Source organism: Salvelinus fontinalis, chromosome 12 (assembly GCF_029448725.1).
Source record: "Salvelinus fontinalis isolate EN_2023a chromosome 12, ASM2944872v1, whole genome shotgun sequence".
Classification (NCBI taxonomy): Eukaryota; Metazoa; Chordata; class Actinopteri; order Salmoniformes; family Salmonidae; genus Salvelinus; species Salvelinus fontinalis.
The window spans coordinates 18,970,024-18,987,266 of NC_074676.1; the positions used below are offsets into that span (position 1 = coordinate 18,970,024).

The 17,243-nt window shown below is 45.4% G+C and overlaps 1 protein-coding gene across 1 annotated transcript in view; it reads right to left on the reverse strand.

The window, feature by feature from the left end:
- Positions 1-17,005, reverse strand: part of LOC129866916 (excitatory amino acid transporter 2-like) — a 43,230-nt gene extending 26,225 nt beyond the window's left edge. The window contains exon 1 of the mRNA XM_055939945.1: positions 16,740-17,005. The gene's annotated coding sequence lies outside the window, so the exon portion shown is untranslated. The remainder of the gene's footprint in view (positions 1-16,739) is intronic.
- Between the last annotated feature and the right edge of the window lie 238 nt (positions 17,006-17,243).

The following is a 17,243-nucleotide window of genomic DNA, read 5'->3' on the forward strand; positions in this document are numbered from 1 at the left end:
AGTGAATGAATGAATCTCTCAGTTTTTCTCTCTGTCCCTCTCCTCCTCTATTCTTGTATCCCTTTTCCTATTCGCTCCCTCCAACTGCTATTCAGTCTCTCTCCACCTCTTACTCTCTCTCCTATGCTCCCCCCTGTTTTCTCTCTTTCTCTCTTTTCCATACTCATAGATCGTAATAAACAATACATTTTCTCAATTTCCATCTCTCACGCTTCTCTCCCTTACAGTCTTTTATGGTCTGATGCTGCTGTCAGCTTGTGGTTTTGTTGGCTCTCACAGACACCCCAAGGATTTGGTTTCTGGGCTGTCCATCTCCCTCCACCGCTCTCTACCTCTCCCCCAACCACCCCTCACTTACTCACCTCTGTCCATCTCTTCCCAGACATCCCTCCACCTCTCCACCTCCCTCCACCTCTCTCCATCTCTCCTCAACTCCCTCCCTTGGATGACAATGCTGCAGAATGAAAGGCCAGCAGCGAATCTAGGAGATTTCCCTCATCGCACCTTCCTTTTCTCCCTCTCCATCTCTCCCTCGTTCCCTCCGCCTAATCAGAGAGGGGCTATGTTCCTACGCTAGAGCGCCTCTCCACCTCTATTCTGTCCTCTCTCTGTCCTCTCGTTTCTCTACTTTTCCCCATCCCTGCGTTCACGCTTGCATGAGGCAGCGCTGCTATCATTAGTGCTGGCGCATCTGTTTAACAGAGCTGGCTGTACAGCACAGAAGAGAGGAGCGCAGCTTTTGATGGCTTCAGTCCGATCCCCACAGGATCTCATTAAATCCGGAAGGCAAGCCCACCACACCCCCTCCTACACCACCACACTGCACTGATCTATTAGAATGAGAGGGTGGGAGGGAGGGAGGGAGCGAAGGGGGGGGTGAAGGAGGGAGCAAAGGAGGGAGGGAGAGATAGATGGATGGAGGAAGAGAGGGGGCAGGAGATAGAGATGGGAGGAGGAGGAGAAAATGAGGGAAGGTGTGGGTGTTGGAAGCGGGAGGGAGACAAAGAAAGGGGGTGAGAAAGAGAGAGAGTAAGCGATAATGGAAAGAGAGTGAAGGGGAAAATGGGAGTGGATGGTTCAAGTGTAACATAGAGAGGCCAGATTAAAGCAACCAATTGAAGTGGAGATGGAGTATGTACTGTAAGTGTATTGGTATCTGAGAGGGATCCAGTCTGAGGGTTACAGGAGAGGCTGACATCTGTGTTAGAAGGCTCACCCTGTGAAATTAGATTATTGCATCTACAAAACTATTTCTGTTTCTTACATCACTACAGCCACACTCTCAAATGTACATAATGTGTGCAGATACACATGCATACACACACACACACACACACACACACACACACACACACACACACACACACACACACACACACACACACACACACACACACACACACACACACACACACACACACACACACACACACACACACACACACACACACACACACACACACACACACACACACAGCCAATAAGAGGACTAGGGAGGATGAATGTGCTTTTACTAATTAAACACTCCAGTCTGAGGACAACCCTTCAGGCCCAGCATAGCTCTCCTCTACTCAACTCCCCTCACCCCTCAGTATCGTTCTACACTCTTAGAAAAAAGCATTCCAAAAGGGTTTTTCGGCTGAAAGGAGAGTACACTCTTAGAAAACAAGGTGCTATATATAACCTAAAAGGGTTCTTCAGCTGTCCCCACAGGAGAACCCTTTGATGAACCCTTTTTGGTTCCAGATAAAACTATTTTGGGTTCCATGTAAAACCCTCTGTAGAAAGGGTTCTACATGGAACCCAAAAGGGTTCTACCTGGAACCAAAAGGGTTTTACCTGCAACCAAAGGGGTTCTTCAAAGGGTTTTCCTATGGGGACAGCTGAAGAACCCTTTAAGGTTCTATATAGTACCTTTGTTTCTAAGAGTGTGACTCTCCTTTCTTGTCTTCACACCACCCCAGAGAGACAGCATTCCTCCACACTGACATACAGACACACGTAAGTGCAGGCACACACATAGACAGGCACATTACACCATATACTGGCAGCCGTATATGCTGACACCTAGCGCACAGTCAATACATCCAGCTCCATGCTGAACTGTTCATATCATAGAAGGTTGGTGGCACCTTAATTGGGGAGGATGGCTCGTAATAATGGCTGGAGGGTATAAGTGGAATGGTTTTAAGTACATCAAACACATGATTTCCATGCGATTGATGCCATTCCATTCGCTCCGTTCCACCCATTATTATGAGCCGTCCTCCCATCAGCAGCCTCCTGTGGTTCATATACAGGCTTGACAATAGCCCAGAGACATCCAGAGACATCCACTATACACGCGATGTCTATACAAACCTTATACGGGATGTGCTTCATTAGTGCAGACAGTCTCTGTCATCTACCAGCTGCTCTGTATCCAAAGACTCTATTATAGATTCCTCAAGACACAACTTATATCATACTGCTTACCGTTACTCTAGAGATACATACCAACAGAAGCACTATATGTCATCTATCGACTAGAAACAATGTAATGCTCACTAAACAGCCAGTACCACAGTAGTTGTACAACACTATGTGGAAAGAGTGCACTGAACATTCATACTGTTTCATACTCATTGGTAAACACATGTAAACTCTAATAGAACCAGGCTAATAGATGTTGACAGTGAGGGCATCAAGTATTCATTTTGTATTTTGTCTCTCTAATTTTGACACTGTGTCTGTGTTGGATAATACATTTAAACCAGGATGCAGATCAATACCAGCTAGCACTGTGGGGAGGGAGGGAGAGGAGGGAGGGAGGGAGGGAGGGAGGGAGGGAGAGGAGGGAGGGAGGGAGAGGAGGGAGGGAGGGAGGGAGATGAGGGAGGGACAGAGAGGAGGGAGGGGAGGGAGAGGAGGGAGGGAGAGGAGGGAGGGAGAGGAGGGAGATGATGTAGGGAGAAGAGGGAGAGGAGGGAGGGAGAGGAGGGAGAGGAGGGAGGGAGAGGAGGGAGGGAGAGGAGGGAGGGAGAGGACGGAGAGGAGGGAGGGAGGGAGAGGAGCGAGGGAGGGAGGGAGGGAGGGAGGGAGAGGAGGGAGAGGAGGGAGGGAGGGAGATGAGGGAGAGGAGGGAGATGAGGGAGGGAGAGGAGGGAGAGGAGGGAGATGAGGGAGGGAGATGAGGGAGAGGAGGGAGATGAGGGAGGGAGAGGAGGGAGATGAGGGAGGGAGAAGAGGGAGGGAGAGGAGGGAGAGGAGGGCGGGAGGGAGAGGAGGGCTGGTATCAGGGATGCAGGAGAGTGTGCCAGAGTTGTCAGTGGAGTAGCAAGATTTTGCTCAGAAGACTCATCTCATCTCTTTCTTCCTTCCTTCCTTTCTCATTCTCTAATCTATACATCTCTTTATACAATGTATTTTATCTGCATCACTGTAATAAGCACTAGTTATGCTGCTGACCATTGCCTTGCTTGTGCTGATGTTTCTGAACGAATAGCCCTGGGTAAGAAGTACATTTTCTTAGCCAAGATCCTGTTGCCAAAAAACTGGAACACTGGACTGGATTCTGAGCAAACAAGTGCAGAGCATACTAATAAACCTATTGCATTGAGGGGGAAAAGTCTAGCTGGACCAGACCTTAGTGTTTTCCTAATGACTAGCCTAGCACTGTGACTTCCACTCAATTCAAACAAACGTTGGGGACATACAGTACATAACTCAACAACAATTTATATACCAAATGTCTTTTGAAATAGGACCCTAGGGCTTGCAGGTAAGCACGATTTGCTTTGCATTTGAAAGCCTGTGCTTTATGACTACTTTTTCTCAGTGCATACTTTGGCATGCCAAGTTTGCTGTCCTTTCAGAACCACGTTGAGCGGGACGACCGCCTGCTGTTCTTTCAGAACTCCATCCGACTCTGGCTGCACAAAACCTTCAGTGAAAACAGAGGAGTTTTACATGAAAAACAATGATGGCAAACACCATACAGGATTTTATAGCTTACAGTAGGCACTAGGCCCGAAGAATCACTGTATAGGAATAGGCATATCATCTACAGTCTACTGGCATATTGAATGTGTTGTTGTGATGGAGACTGGGTAGCCTATTGCCGCCTGCTGCACATGTGAAATGCCCTTGGGGGCTGGTCCCCGGCTCATTGTTTTTCTTTCCACGTCATGGTTCGCACCATGTTTTGTCAAACTGTGTAGGTATTTCTACACCCTCACGCAGTTATGGAATGCTGTTGGGAGAGAGAGAGAGAGAGAGAGAGAGAGAGAGAGAGAGAGAGAGAGGAGAGAGGAGAGAGAGAGAGGAGAGAGATGAGAGAGAGAGAGAGAGAGAGGAGAGAGAGAGAGAGAGAGGAGAGAGAAGAGAGAGAGAGAGAGAGAGAGAGAGAGAGAGAGAGAGAGAGAGAGAGAGAGAGAGAGAGAGAGAGAGAGAGAGAGAGAGAGAGAGAGAGGGGGGACTGGGGGTGGACAGCTTCTTCCGTCTCATTTATGTCAACTAGCCTACTACCAGCGGGAGTCCATCATAATTACTTACATGTATTTACCTACATGTATTTCTCCCATCAAGTGTCTGATACTCACGCATATAATCCCCAAATGCACGCCCAGGGAATCCTCTAAGGGTGTTATACCCTTGAGCCAAGGTCTGAGCCACAAAACTAAAATTCCCCCAAATACCCCAGCCTAAGAATCCCCTTTTGTGTGATTCCCTGCGCTGTTCTCTCAACTGTCAGACTCTCAGTGAGTTAAAGACAGCAACCTTCTATGGAAAGTTTGAGTTGTTCTGCACCAAAACAGTGTGTAATTGATTTCTAACATAACATCTATGACATCTGAATCACAAAGACCCTAGTGATTTCCCGCCAACAAGTTGGTCTTGTCTCTTCATTCACCATCATTACGGGCCTGCTTGTGCGTTCAACACAACTACACTTATCTCACTGTGTTAGCTCGCTGTTTTTAACACAGACAGATATATTAGTAAAGGCCCAAGCCCAGGGAGGGGTGTTGTGCAAAATATGATATGATTACAGTAGATTAATATCGGCGGACGTCAACATTATTTGCTTCCCACTAATTACAGAAGCCACAAAACCTAGGCTACAGCAGACCCACACAAGTTTTGAAAGGTCCTTAACGGCGAGAGACATATCAAGTATGTGTTTGCCTGGTGGTTGCTACTACACTCCATACATGCTATTGAAAGGATTGGTAAGAAATCAGTCAGTCAATCAATCAATCAATAAAATGACATGGATAGCATCTATTTTTACAGCTGCCATGTCAACTCTCAGAGCTTATAACAGACAGATCAGGAAGATAACCTTTACATCTGCACATTATAGGCGATTATGAGAGAACCATTCACACCCCATCTCCACTCAAACCATCCAACTATCATAAGGAGGCCAATAGCCTATACCGTAGAAAACTGTGCATTTCTCTCATCAAGGACTAACTGCTGTTGTATCAGCATAAGCCAACAGTTCTCACCTCCTGTGCAACACATAACCAAAGGAGAATATACATCACAGAAGGCTAATACTTGTCTTGGAGGGCCCCGCACAACTCAACAGTTGTTGGGAGAAGGGAGACAACACATTTAACTGCTCCCTTTGCCGCTCCCTTCTCTGATGTACAGTAGACACTATGGGCTCACAGCAGCACACAATGATACACTTGTCAATTCCAAATGTGTCTAATAATCCATCTAATAATGACAAGTGAAATGTGCACGATTTGGACAGAGAGGGAGTAACGAGGCCTACTGAAGGTGGAAAGATGGAGAGATACACAGATAGATGGATAGATAGATAAATGAATGCAGGTCCTAATTAACCAGTGCATGGTGTGGTGAGCCAAGAAGCCAGGAACAAAACCCCATCTGTGTTGGTCAGCCATTGAGGCCTGGCGCTCTTGGAACACGCCACCCTTGCTGGAATAATGGGACACTTTAGAGGCCTCCACGTTAGTTCACAGGCACCAGGGCTGGGAAACCGCTATATTGCAGGGTTCACAAGAGGTTTTTAATTGTTTCCTCTGTTTTTTTATTTTTTCTTCTTTTTTTTCACTCTCTCCTCTTTTAGTTCTGAAAGGGGGGCTGACAAACAGGCGATGAAGGGGACTGCTGTGTGTTCCACTGGACAAGCGGTGAGGTAAACAAAACATGGCTGTATGCTCCATCGGCTCGGCTTGGGGATAGGCTGAGGGATGGGGGTGGGGAGGGGAGGAGGGGCAGGAGAGGAAGGCTGAGGGATAGGGATGATAGGGGAGTATTAGGGGTTCGGGGAGCGAGGTGCGAGGGGAGAGGGGTATGGGTAAAAAGAGGGAAAGGGGGGTCCTCCGGAAGGAGAGGGAAGTGGGTGCAGGTCGTTGAGGTTACTCTTCAGAGTGAGGCCATTGTCCTTGGTGCTGAAGTTCTCATGCATGTCCCCCTTTTGGCTCACGGAGTGTCTGAAAGTGATGGAGCTCTCTGCGATTAAGCAGCGGCAGCTCAGCTCTGCACTCCCACAGCCCGGGCTATTTACATAGTCAAGAGGGACATTAATGCCCACCGATCCCCCTGGGCAGCACACAAACCTGCCTCACAGGCCCATTAAGGCTCTAAATTGAGGATTTGGGGGGAGAGAAAAGGGAGGAACGGAAGAGAAATAAGGGGAGATATGGAGAGGGGGGGTGGTGGAGGAGGAGAAGTGTGTGCATTTTCACTATCCGTTTGCTACCGACTTGGACAACAGTGGTGGAGAGAAGTCTCAGCGATATTGTTTGGCAGATCATTTTTCTACAGCTCCCAAGTGGCTGTGGAGACACTGCCATTGTTCCCTGCGAAGGAGTGGAGTGGTATCACTGGAGAGAGGATGGCCAAGTGGGACTGGGTTCCTATGGTCTACAATGAAATCCACTCACTCTACTGAACATCCCCAGGAGGCCTCATGCAAACATGTAAATGTTGAAAAGTATCCGTTTTTAGACAGATACTTGGCTTTGGATTTATGACATTAAACTCCAACCAATCTTCTGTAATTCCCAACAACATCTGGTACTCACCAACAGAAATGCTGACATGCTTGGTTTGTGAGTGTGTGACTGTGTATATTTAAGAGTATGCTGATGTGTAAAAGAGTATGAGTGCCAAAAACAATGTACACTCTCAATGCTGTGTACATCTGATGGCTGCTCGGAGTCTGACGTGGTGCATATTGGGACAATTGTTTGGATGAGGTCTTCCATTTGTTTGAATGATTCCTTAATTGTGCTTTAATTATGATTATTCTTTTGTTGCCCCACAATGGGGGATTGTTCTCAGTGGCATGGGCATTGGTGCCAAGAGAGGGAACAAAATGTGTGCCCCTCCCCTCCATTACCCCATTCCAGCACCACCACTTCATCAACCCTCTGAGGGCCCTTTCGTAACCCCTCCCCCCCGCTGACCTGAATTCCGCTGGAGCGGGTGCCAAGGGGATTGTGGGTGGTTTAGGGTTTGGAGAGAGCGCATGAGAAAGTGGTGGGAATGCTGACCACCATAACACTTCCCTGGCCTGCACTAGCCCCCAGCACACCCCCGCCACCCCTCCATACAAACACAAATCTTGGACTTCCGTCCTTGAGATGATGGTTATCTAAGTCACACGACAGGATGCCTTTCAAAAGAAGCGCACTTGAAATCTTGAAACCATTTAGAGTGCAGTGAGATTCCACTAATACAGAAATATTGACCAATACACAGGTACACTACAAAGTTGGGTCTGACGCAAACAATCTATGTGAGGAAAATGTATCAATTTTGTCCATCTTGTACAGTTTGATCCGAAAGAGTTAGTTGGATATCCATAAACAGATTCATTTAGCTAGCTATCTCCGTTTTTCTACAGGACATGACAGACTGACATTGAACTCTTAGTTTGGCGTTGGCCGTTATCAGCTATCCTACAAACTGTAAATAGGAAAGCATGTTGGACTGAATTCAAGGGGCAGCCTTTCAATTTAACTAAACATTACTATCTTGCTCAGCTAAGGCAGACTACCGTAAAATACACTGAGTGTATAAAACATTAAGAACACCTGCTCTTTCCATGACATAGACTGACCAGGTGAATCCAGGTGAAAGCTATGATCCCTTATTGATGCCACTTGTTAAATCCACTTCAATCCGTGTAGATGAAGGGGAGGAGACAGGTTAAAGAAGGATTTTTAAGCCTTGATGCAATTGCATGGATTGTGTTAGTGTGCCATTCAGAGGGTGAATGGGCAAGACAAAATATATAAGTGCCTTTGAACGGGTATGGTAGTAGGTTTCAAACACATCCACTTTGTGTCTGCAACGCTGCTTAGTTTTTCACACTCAACAGTTTCCAGTGTGTATCAAGAATGGTCCACCACCCAAAGGACATCCAGCCAACTTGACACAACCGTAGTAAGCATTGGAGTCAACATGGGTCAGCATCGCTGTGGAATGCTTTCGACACCTTGTGGAGTCCATGCCTCGACAAATTGAGGCTGTTCTGAGGACGGGAAGCTGGGGGTGCAACTCAATATTAGGAAGGTGTTCTTAATGTTTTCTACACTCGGTGTACATGCCCAAGGAAAACGTGTGTATATTTCTGTCGAAATAAAGGAAATACAACATGTCCATTTGACAGCTGTCCACCTGTTTACTTCGACCCTCTCCTGAGCACCAAACCAGGGAAGATAAAACTCAAATAGCTTGTTAATGCCATTCATCTTTCCTAGAAGAACAGTTTATGATAATCTAGCAAACACTTGAAAGCAAGCCTCAGGAAAGTGATTATTCAAGGCACCATCCAACTGCCTAGAGAAGGCTCGGAAAAGCAAACAGCAAACAGCCATGAAACCCCACTCAGGACTATATTATTTCCCCTTGCAACTGCAACTAACTACACAACACAGACTATCTGCAGGGACCCAAAAGTTATTCTAAATTAGAGAAAAAAAATTGCGCTATGACCAGCGAAGATCTATGGACATGCAGGCAGGCGGGTAGGCAGGCTGGTGAATGCCCATGTGTCTGTTCTGGTGCAGTCAAACAGAAAGGAAGGGAGCAAGGAAGGAGGCTTTTGTTTGTCCAACCCATGGGAATAGGCTCTCATTCTCTCTCAGCTCACTGACAACTGAAACACTGGAGTTACAGGGAGGACTACAGTGGCGAAAAGAGGAAGTATCCTTTAGAAAAGGGAGAGTCATATGAAGCAGATAGGAATACAGATATAGGATCCTAATTTGAGCCAGTTTGCTTCTGAATGAAAATATTCCTGCAGCAACAGGAAATGTGAATTATTATGTGGATTATAATTAATGTACATTTGTGTAGGGGGCGATACATTTTTTGTAAAGGGAAAATCAAGTCTGAAATTTCAAACTTCAGAAGCCTTTTAAAATCTCAAATACACTACACGTTTTACATTTCCTGCATTGGAAATGTATCTTACAACAGGGTGGTCCAAATTAAGATCCTATATCTGTAGTAGCATAGAGTTCTAGAGATAAGGATAAGGAAAGTGGTAGTGAGGGGAAAAGGAAGAGAGAGTAAAAGGGAGAGAGAAAAGGAGAAAAGCAATGGATTGATGAAATTGAAGGACCAGGTGAAAGAGTGAGAAAGACAGGGAAGGAAATGAGAAGACAGGGAGCGGGAGGGGCATAAACAGATGGGATGATGAAGCAAAAAGACAGGAGATAAGAAACAGGTGAGAGTAGAGGAAAAGACAGACCGATAGACAGGGGCTAGAAAAGGGAGAGACAGAGAGTAAGGCAGGGGAGAGGATTGGAAGAAACAGAGAAATAGGCAGGGGAAAGTAGAGGAAGAGATAGCAAGATAGACAGGGGAGAGGGGTGGAAGAAACAGAGAGCTAGACAGGGGATAGTAGAGGAAGAGACAGCAAGATAGACAAGGGAGAGGGGTGGAAGAAACAGAGAGCTAGACAGGGGATAGTAGAGGGAGAGACAGCAAGATAGACAGGGGAGAGGGGTGGAAGAAACAGAGAGCTAGACAGGGGATAGTAGAGGAAGAGACAGCAAGATAGACAGGGGAGAGGGGTGGAAGAAACAGAGAGCTAGACAGGGGATAGTAGAGGAAGAGATAGCAAGATAGACAGGGGAGAGGGGAGAGGGGTGGAAGAAACAGAGAGCTAGACAGGGGATAGTAGAGGAAGAGACAGCAAGACAGACAAGGGAGAGGGGTGGAAGAAACAGAGAGCTAGACAGGGGATAGTAGAGGAAGAGACAGCAAGATAGACAGGGGAGAGGGGTGGAAGAAACAGAGAGCTAGACAGGGGATAGTAGAGGAAGAGACAGCAAGATAGACAAGGGAGAGGGGTGGAAGAAACAGAGAGCTAGACAGGGGATAGTAGAGGAAGAGACAGCAAGATAGACAGGGGAGAGGGGTGGAAGAAACAGAGAGCTAGACAGGGGATAGTAGAGGAAGAGACAGCAAGATAGACAGGGGAGAGGGGTGGAAGAAACAGAGAGCTAGACAGGGGATAGTAGAGGAAGAGACAGCAAGATAGACAGGGGAGAGGGGTGGAAGAAACAGAGAGCTAGACAGGGGATAGTAGAGGAAGAGACAGCAAGATAGACAGGGGAGAGGGGTGGAAGAAACAGAGAGCTAGACAGGGGATAGTAGAGGAAGAGACAGAGAGAAGAGAGGGGTGAACAGCTTGAGAAGGATCTGGATGGTACTTTGGCAGCTTCTGTATGTTCCCAGGGGGATTACTCAAATGCTAGATGCTACAGAATGGCAGCGAGCCCACAGTGAAAACCTATGAATGGAGCCACACAAAGACAGACACGCATGCACACACACTCGCGCGCGCGCACACACACGTACACACACACATACATGCACACTCTCATCTTCGCTTTCTGTCCTTCGCTCCTCTGACCCTATTCTGCATATTTAACTGTCTCTTTTTTTAAATTCTTCCCTGCCCCCTACACCCTCTATCTCTTTTTCTCTCTCTCTCTCTCTCTCTCTCTCTCTCTCTCTCTCTCTCTCTCTCTCTCTCTCTCTCTCTCTCTCTCTCTCTCTCTCTCTCTCTCTCTCTCTCTCTCTCTCTCTCTCTCTCTCTCTCTCTCTCTCTCGTCTCCCTATCTTTCTCAGTAGCAGTCTCCTCCAGTGCTGGCTGGGCCTCAGAGAAGCAGCAGATAGAGGTTGACTACCCCTAGCCTGGCGACAAGTAACAGATGCCTGACGTCCAGGAGGCTGGCAATGCCCTGTGACCCCCTCACAGGCTCTGTCTCTCATCCTCTCAGCAGCACACAGTGCCCCACTGTCTATCTACCCACCACCATTATCACTACTATTACCCCTCTACCCATTTCTCTCCTCCAAAGAAAAGACCTGATAGATCACCCTCTGTTCCCTCTCTCCCGGCCTCTCTCTCACTCTTTCTCTCTCTCAAATGAAAAGTGTTTCACTTCCCTCCATTCTAGCTGAACTCCATTCTCCAGTGAGGATTGTGTTACACTGTAAAGCATCTGGATGACAATATAGAGCAAGGAGTCAGAACAAATCATATTTCAGAACAATGAGCTGTGAGGATCATTTCTCACTCTCAAGCCCGCACAGGCATTCATGCACACACACAAACACATGTGAGTAATTTTTGCCATGCAATCAAGCCTGGCTGTTATAATAATATATGAAATACTCTTTGTGGTCTACCCCATGTGGATAACCTATTATTGATTTAAATGTTTACTAGTCTTTCTAGTACAACATCTGCACCAGCGTGAAGGCAGTTTCAATTATTTGACTTGTTTCATGTTTATTGGTTAACTCCAATCCACCATCTGGCCCTTTCCCAGTCTATCAGCCAGTAATATTGCAGTAGAATTCCTCCACCCCTACATCCACACCATCACATGATAAGACACACTTTTTTATTTAGGGTGGAAAAGGTTGAGGTTTAAAAAGTGAAATGTCAGACTTGATTTTCCCTTATAAAAAATGTATAAATCCTTACAAAAAAAATGATATAATAATTCACATTTCCTGTTGTAGAAGACTGGCTCAAATTAAGATTCTACATCTGTACATTAGATGCACTACATGACCAAAAGTATGTGGACATCTGCTCGTCGAACATCTCATTATGGGCATTTATATGGAGTTTGTCCCCCATTTGCTGCTATAACATCCTCCACTCTTCTGGGAAGGCTATCCACAAGATGTTGGAACATTGCTGAGGGGACTTGCTTCCATTCAGCCACAAGAGCATTCGTGAGGTTGGGGACTGATGTTGGGCGATTAGGCCTGGCTCACAGTCTGCGTTCCAATTCATACTAAAGGTGTTCGATCGGGAAGAGGTCAGGGCTCTGTGCAGGCCAGTCACAGATCTCGACAAACCATTTCTGTATGGACCTTACTTTGTGCACGGGGCATTGTCATGCTGAGATAGGAAACTCTTGCCACACAGTTGGAAGCACATAATTGTCTAGAATGTCTTTGTATGCTGTAGCGTTAAGATTTCCCTTCACTGGAACGAAAGGGGCCTATCCCTAACCATGAAAAACAGCCCCTGACCATTATTCCTCCGCCACTAAACTTTACAGTTGGCACTATGCATTGGGGCAGGTAGTGTTCTCCTGGCATCCGCCAAACCCAGATTCATCTGTCGGACTGCTAGATGGTGAAGCGTGATTCATCACTCCAGAAAACGCGTTTCCACTGCTCCAGAGTCCAATGGCGGTGAGCTTTAAACCACTCCAGCCGACGCCTGGCATTGCGCATGGTGATCTTAGCCTTGTGTCTGGCTGCTCGGCCATGCAAACCCATTTCATGAAGCTCTTGGCGAACAGTTCTTGTGTATATGTTGCTTCCAGAGGCCGTTTGGAACAGAGGATTTTTACGTGCTACATCCTTCAGCACTCAGCGGTCCTGTTCAGTAAACTTGTGTTGCCTACCACTTTGCGGCTGATCCGTTGTTGCTTCTAGACGTTTCTACTTCACAATAACAGCACTTACAATTGACCGGGGCAGCTCTAGCAGGGCAGACAAACTAACTTGTTGGAAAGGTGGCATCCTATGACGGTGTCACGTTGAAAGTCACTGAGCTCTTCAGTAAGGCAATTCCACTGGCAATGTTTGTCTATGGAGATTGAATGGCGGTGTGCTCGATTTTATACACCTGTCAGCAACCGGTGTGGCTGAAATACCCGATTGCACTAATTTGATGGGGTGTCCACATACTTTTGTATATATAGTGTATCTATCAATTAGGGCAAACAAAGCATATAAGAATGTATGTTTTGTTTATTATGAGCAGCTACTCCCTAGTCCGGCCAATATTCACAATCTGCCTTGGTTAGCACATCTCTACACACACACATACGGTATATACACAGACCGTGTACCTTGAGTGACATGTACCATAATTAAACTAACATGTCTTCACAGATGTTTCAGATAATAGATTCTGATAAATATGGCTTTAGCCATATGTAGATCAGCACCCCTCCAGGGTTGTGTCTAGTGTGTGTGTGTGTGTATGTGTGTCTGTGCGTGACAGTAACAGTAACAACCTGGCTTGGGGTCGATGTTGGTCAAGCTGTTCTACTGCACTGGAGTCACAAATATAGACAATACTAAACAACAAGGATATAAGACATGGATTTGGAATTCCATCAAATCTATTTCCCATTATGAAAATAATGTGAGTCTCTTTTTTAGTCATTCCCACAGAAACACATTCATGTAGATTATTGTAAATGGCTGTTGACAAACCAATCCCTGTCCAGATACACACATGAAATGGCACATTGTGCACTTGAGCATACAGTACATTAAGCTCTCCCCAAATGTCTGCTGTGTATTCATTCATGTAAGACAGCAGCCAGCGAGTGCTGTAGAATAGGAGAGCAGCCTCCGGGCTCAGGACAGAACATATTAGTTGCATGGACACTTTCCACTTTACCACTCCATATTCTCCTTCCAATTACACAAGGCCACATTTCACCAGATCCTGGCCTGAGGGCATTTATCACATACATCTCCAGCCACCCACAGTCCTTACAGACTGACTCCCACTGGAGGATAAAATATTCATGAATAGTCTTCTTATCAAAGCCCCTGTAGTCCTGACAGACACACCCCCTCTGCCGGTTTTGACGATCACCACCATCAATCAAGCAGCGATTGACGTTACATCTGGAAACATGTCCTCTGGTTTTGTTCAAATGACAGGCTGTGAAAATAATGTGAATGCAATCAAGTGCCAAGAGAGTATGTTTCCATGGTGACGATATTGTGTGTGTATGTGCGTGCGTCCGTAATCGATGGGAAGTGGGGGTAGGGGGGTATGGGGTGTGAAAATATTGGTTCAAGGAAGGGGTAGTGAATATATACCACTTCCAACTTCACAAAATGTATACATTTGGCAACTTGCACAAAAGGCTGCACACAAGCCTAAGATCACTGTGCGCAATGCCAAGCATCGGCTGGAGTGGTGGAATGCTACATTATACAATGACATTCTAGACGATTCTGTGCTTCCAACTTTGTGGCAAAAGTTTGGGAAAGACCCTTTCCTGTTTCAGCATAAGACTGCCCCTATGCCCAAAGCAAGATCCATACAGAAATGGTTTGTGGAGATCGGTGTGGAAGAACTTGACTTGCCTGCACAGAGCCCTGACCTCATCCCCATCAAACACCTTTGGTCTGAATTGGAACGGCGACCGTGAGCCAGTCCTAATCGCCCAACATCAGTGCCCGACCTCACTAATGCTCTTGTGGCTAAAATGGGAGCAAGTCCCCTCAGCAATGTTCCAACATCAAGTGGAAAGCCTTCCCAGAAGAGTGGAGGCTGTTATAGCAGCAAAGGGGGAACCAACTCCATATTAATACTCATGATTTTGGAATTAGATGTTCGATGAGCAGGTGTCCATATAGTTTTGATCATGTAGTGTAGTTGATATATATTTTTGCTTGATTAGGTATGGTAAGTACTGATAAGGGTCCTTATCGAAAGTAGACTATCAGTTAAATAGAAACCGTGAATTTACATATCAGGAGAATATCCCCAAAACAAATATTTTAAACTCTCCTATAGGAAGTTGACAATAGTGAAAACAGTGAACATTTAACTCAAATGATGGTTTGATGAGCATGCACCTGTCTACAGTAACAACAGACCAGGGAATAGAAAAATGGCTTTATCGCTCACAACAAACCACTTTTGATAACACGACACCACAAGATAAATATGTTACCGAACACGTTTCTTTCTACGATTTACGCAACGGATATGGCTGTGTTGTAAACTATTGATAAGATACTGAATGAACGATAGAAGAGCTAACACCTAAAACATTAAAACAACAATGATCTCGCTTCATCGTAGTCCTCTCTGGCTTGTGTTGAGAAGACCTGGCAGGATACCTAGAGTCACGCGTGTGGGAATGTCTTGCGGCAAAGCGTATACGATGCAGCTCGCGAAAGATGTGCGCTTTTGCACACAGGCCCGGAGCCGTTTGGTAAAGAAATTATATTAACGGGATTAGAAACCCAGATGCAAGATATATCGGTACGTAATTACCACACATTGTCTGTTTGTAAACATTACCTCCTCAGTAGTAGACTAGATAAGTGTTTTATGATAGAAGTACACCTTGAATCTCACCCTTAGGGTAACTTGGGGTAACCAGCTCCACCTAAAACCAATGTCCAGTTACTGACACAAGCAAAGTTTGGTAAAAATGTGGTATGTGGATGATGGTCATGCATAGGCAAACAAACTATGAAGGGAAATAAGTGGCTAAAGTTTTTGTTCTAATGTTGTTTTTGGAAAAGGGGTGTGTTTCCCAAGTTCCGGAGTAATGATTTGGACAATGCTAAGTACCGTTGACTTGCACTCACCTTAAATTGTACTGCTTTATTAAAAATGTAATTCAATGGTTATCGCTAAACAAGTGGGTTCTTTATCTTTAGGCTCCGCTAATGGTATGTACTGAATATATATATAAAACATTTATAGATCTAATTTAATTAGATTATACATATAACTTTTTCCTTAGAATTGTCTTGCTAGTGACTTAAAAAATGTTGATGAGACAGATAACATTTTCAGTTGTGCAAGAGCAGTGGCTGTAGGGAAAGTGTTCACATTTAGTTTTGTGACATAATGTGGTTTTTGTGACAATTACGGGTGGGGGGGGGGGGGGGGGGGCTTTGTTACCCTACTGTTCCTTTTACTAGTTGCAGGTCAATAATTTATGATATAAAACAATATGTAGACAATGTAGCAATTGTGAAGTGTTTTTTGGAGTCTAGAGGGGGTGCAGATTGTTGTGCTGCCTAAAATTGTGTCCACATGCACCTGTTTTGCCCACGCCGGTAATGTGAAGCGCAGCCTATTGTTTTCAGGAGGTGCGAGCTCCAACACTTTGATCCTCATCACGCTCTTATAATTGCAGTATATGAACATTTTGACCTTTTGATAGCTAACCACATTGCGGTTTTACTTTAAGTTGGTGTAAAGAAGCATGGATAATAATAATGATGATAGTGACAATAATTGTAATAATGATAACAATTAGAATTAGAATAATTAGGTAGCCTATATAATTAATTACCGTGTGCTGATCATCATGATTATAATTTATCATGTAATATTAGGCCCTACTGCAAGAATTATTCCTATTTCTATTCTTATTATCCTCCCCTCTTTTGCCAAAAGCGTATGTCCTGTATACATGTAATTTGCATACATGATAATAATTGCCTCTCACCTTTGTATTCAATCTCAGAGTTATTGGAAAATAAGTTTCAGTCTCTCTTCTTCTCCCTTCTCCGAGTCTCGTGCATCCGCTTCAGAGATGTTCGACTGCTGAAATGCAAGCCTTCAGTGCGTCCAGGGCATGAGCGCGAGCAGCACCAGAAACCAAACAGACAGATTTCTATCACAGTAATCCGTGGAGCTCTGTGCTCAACAATCCCACTGAATGAGCTCTGCCTTACTTCGCTCCTTTGCGCTTTCACTTCCCCCACCTCCCCTCCTCCTGTTCACCCCTTTTCTTCTCTGAATGCCGATCCTCGTTGGTTGACGGTACAATCTTGATGCCCCCACCCATCTTTATTAATGTTTAAACACTTTTACCTTCTTATAACACATGCTTTTGCTCCTCTGTGTCTGTGTGTATCTGTGTGTGTGTGTGCATGTGTGTTTGTTCTTGGGGTGTCAGTATCAGGTCAGGTGTAGCATTGACAGGTTAACAACAAGTTCACTATTCTCT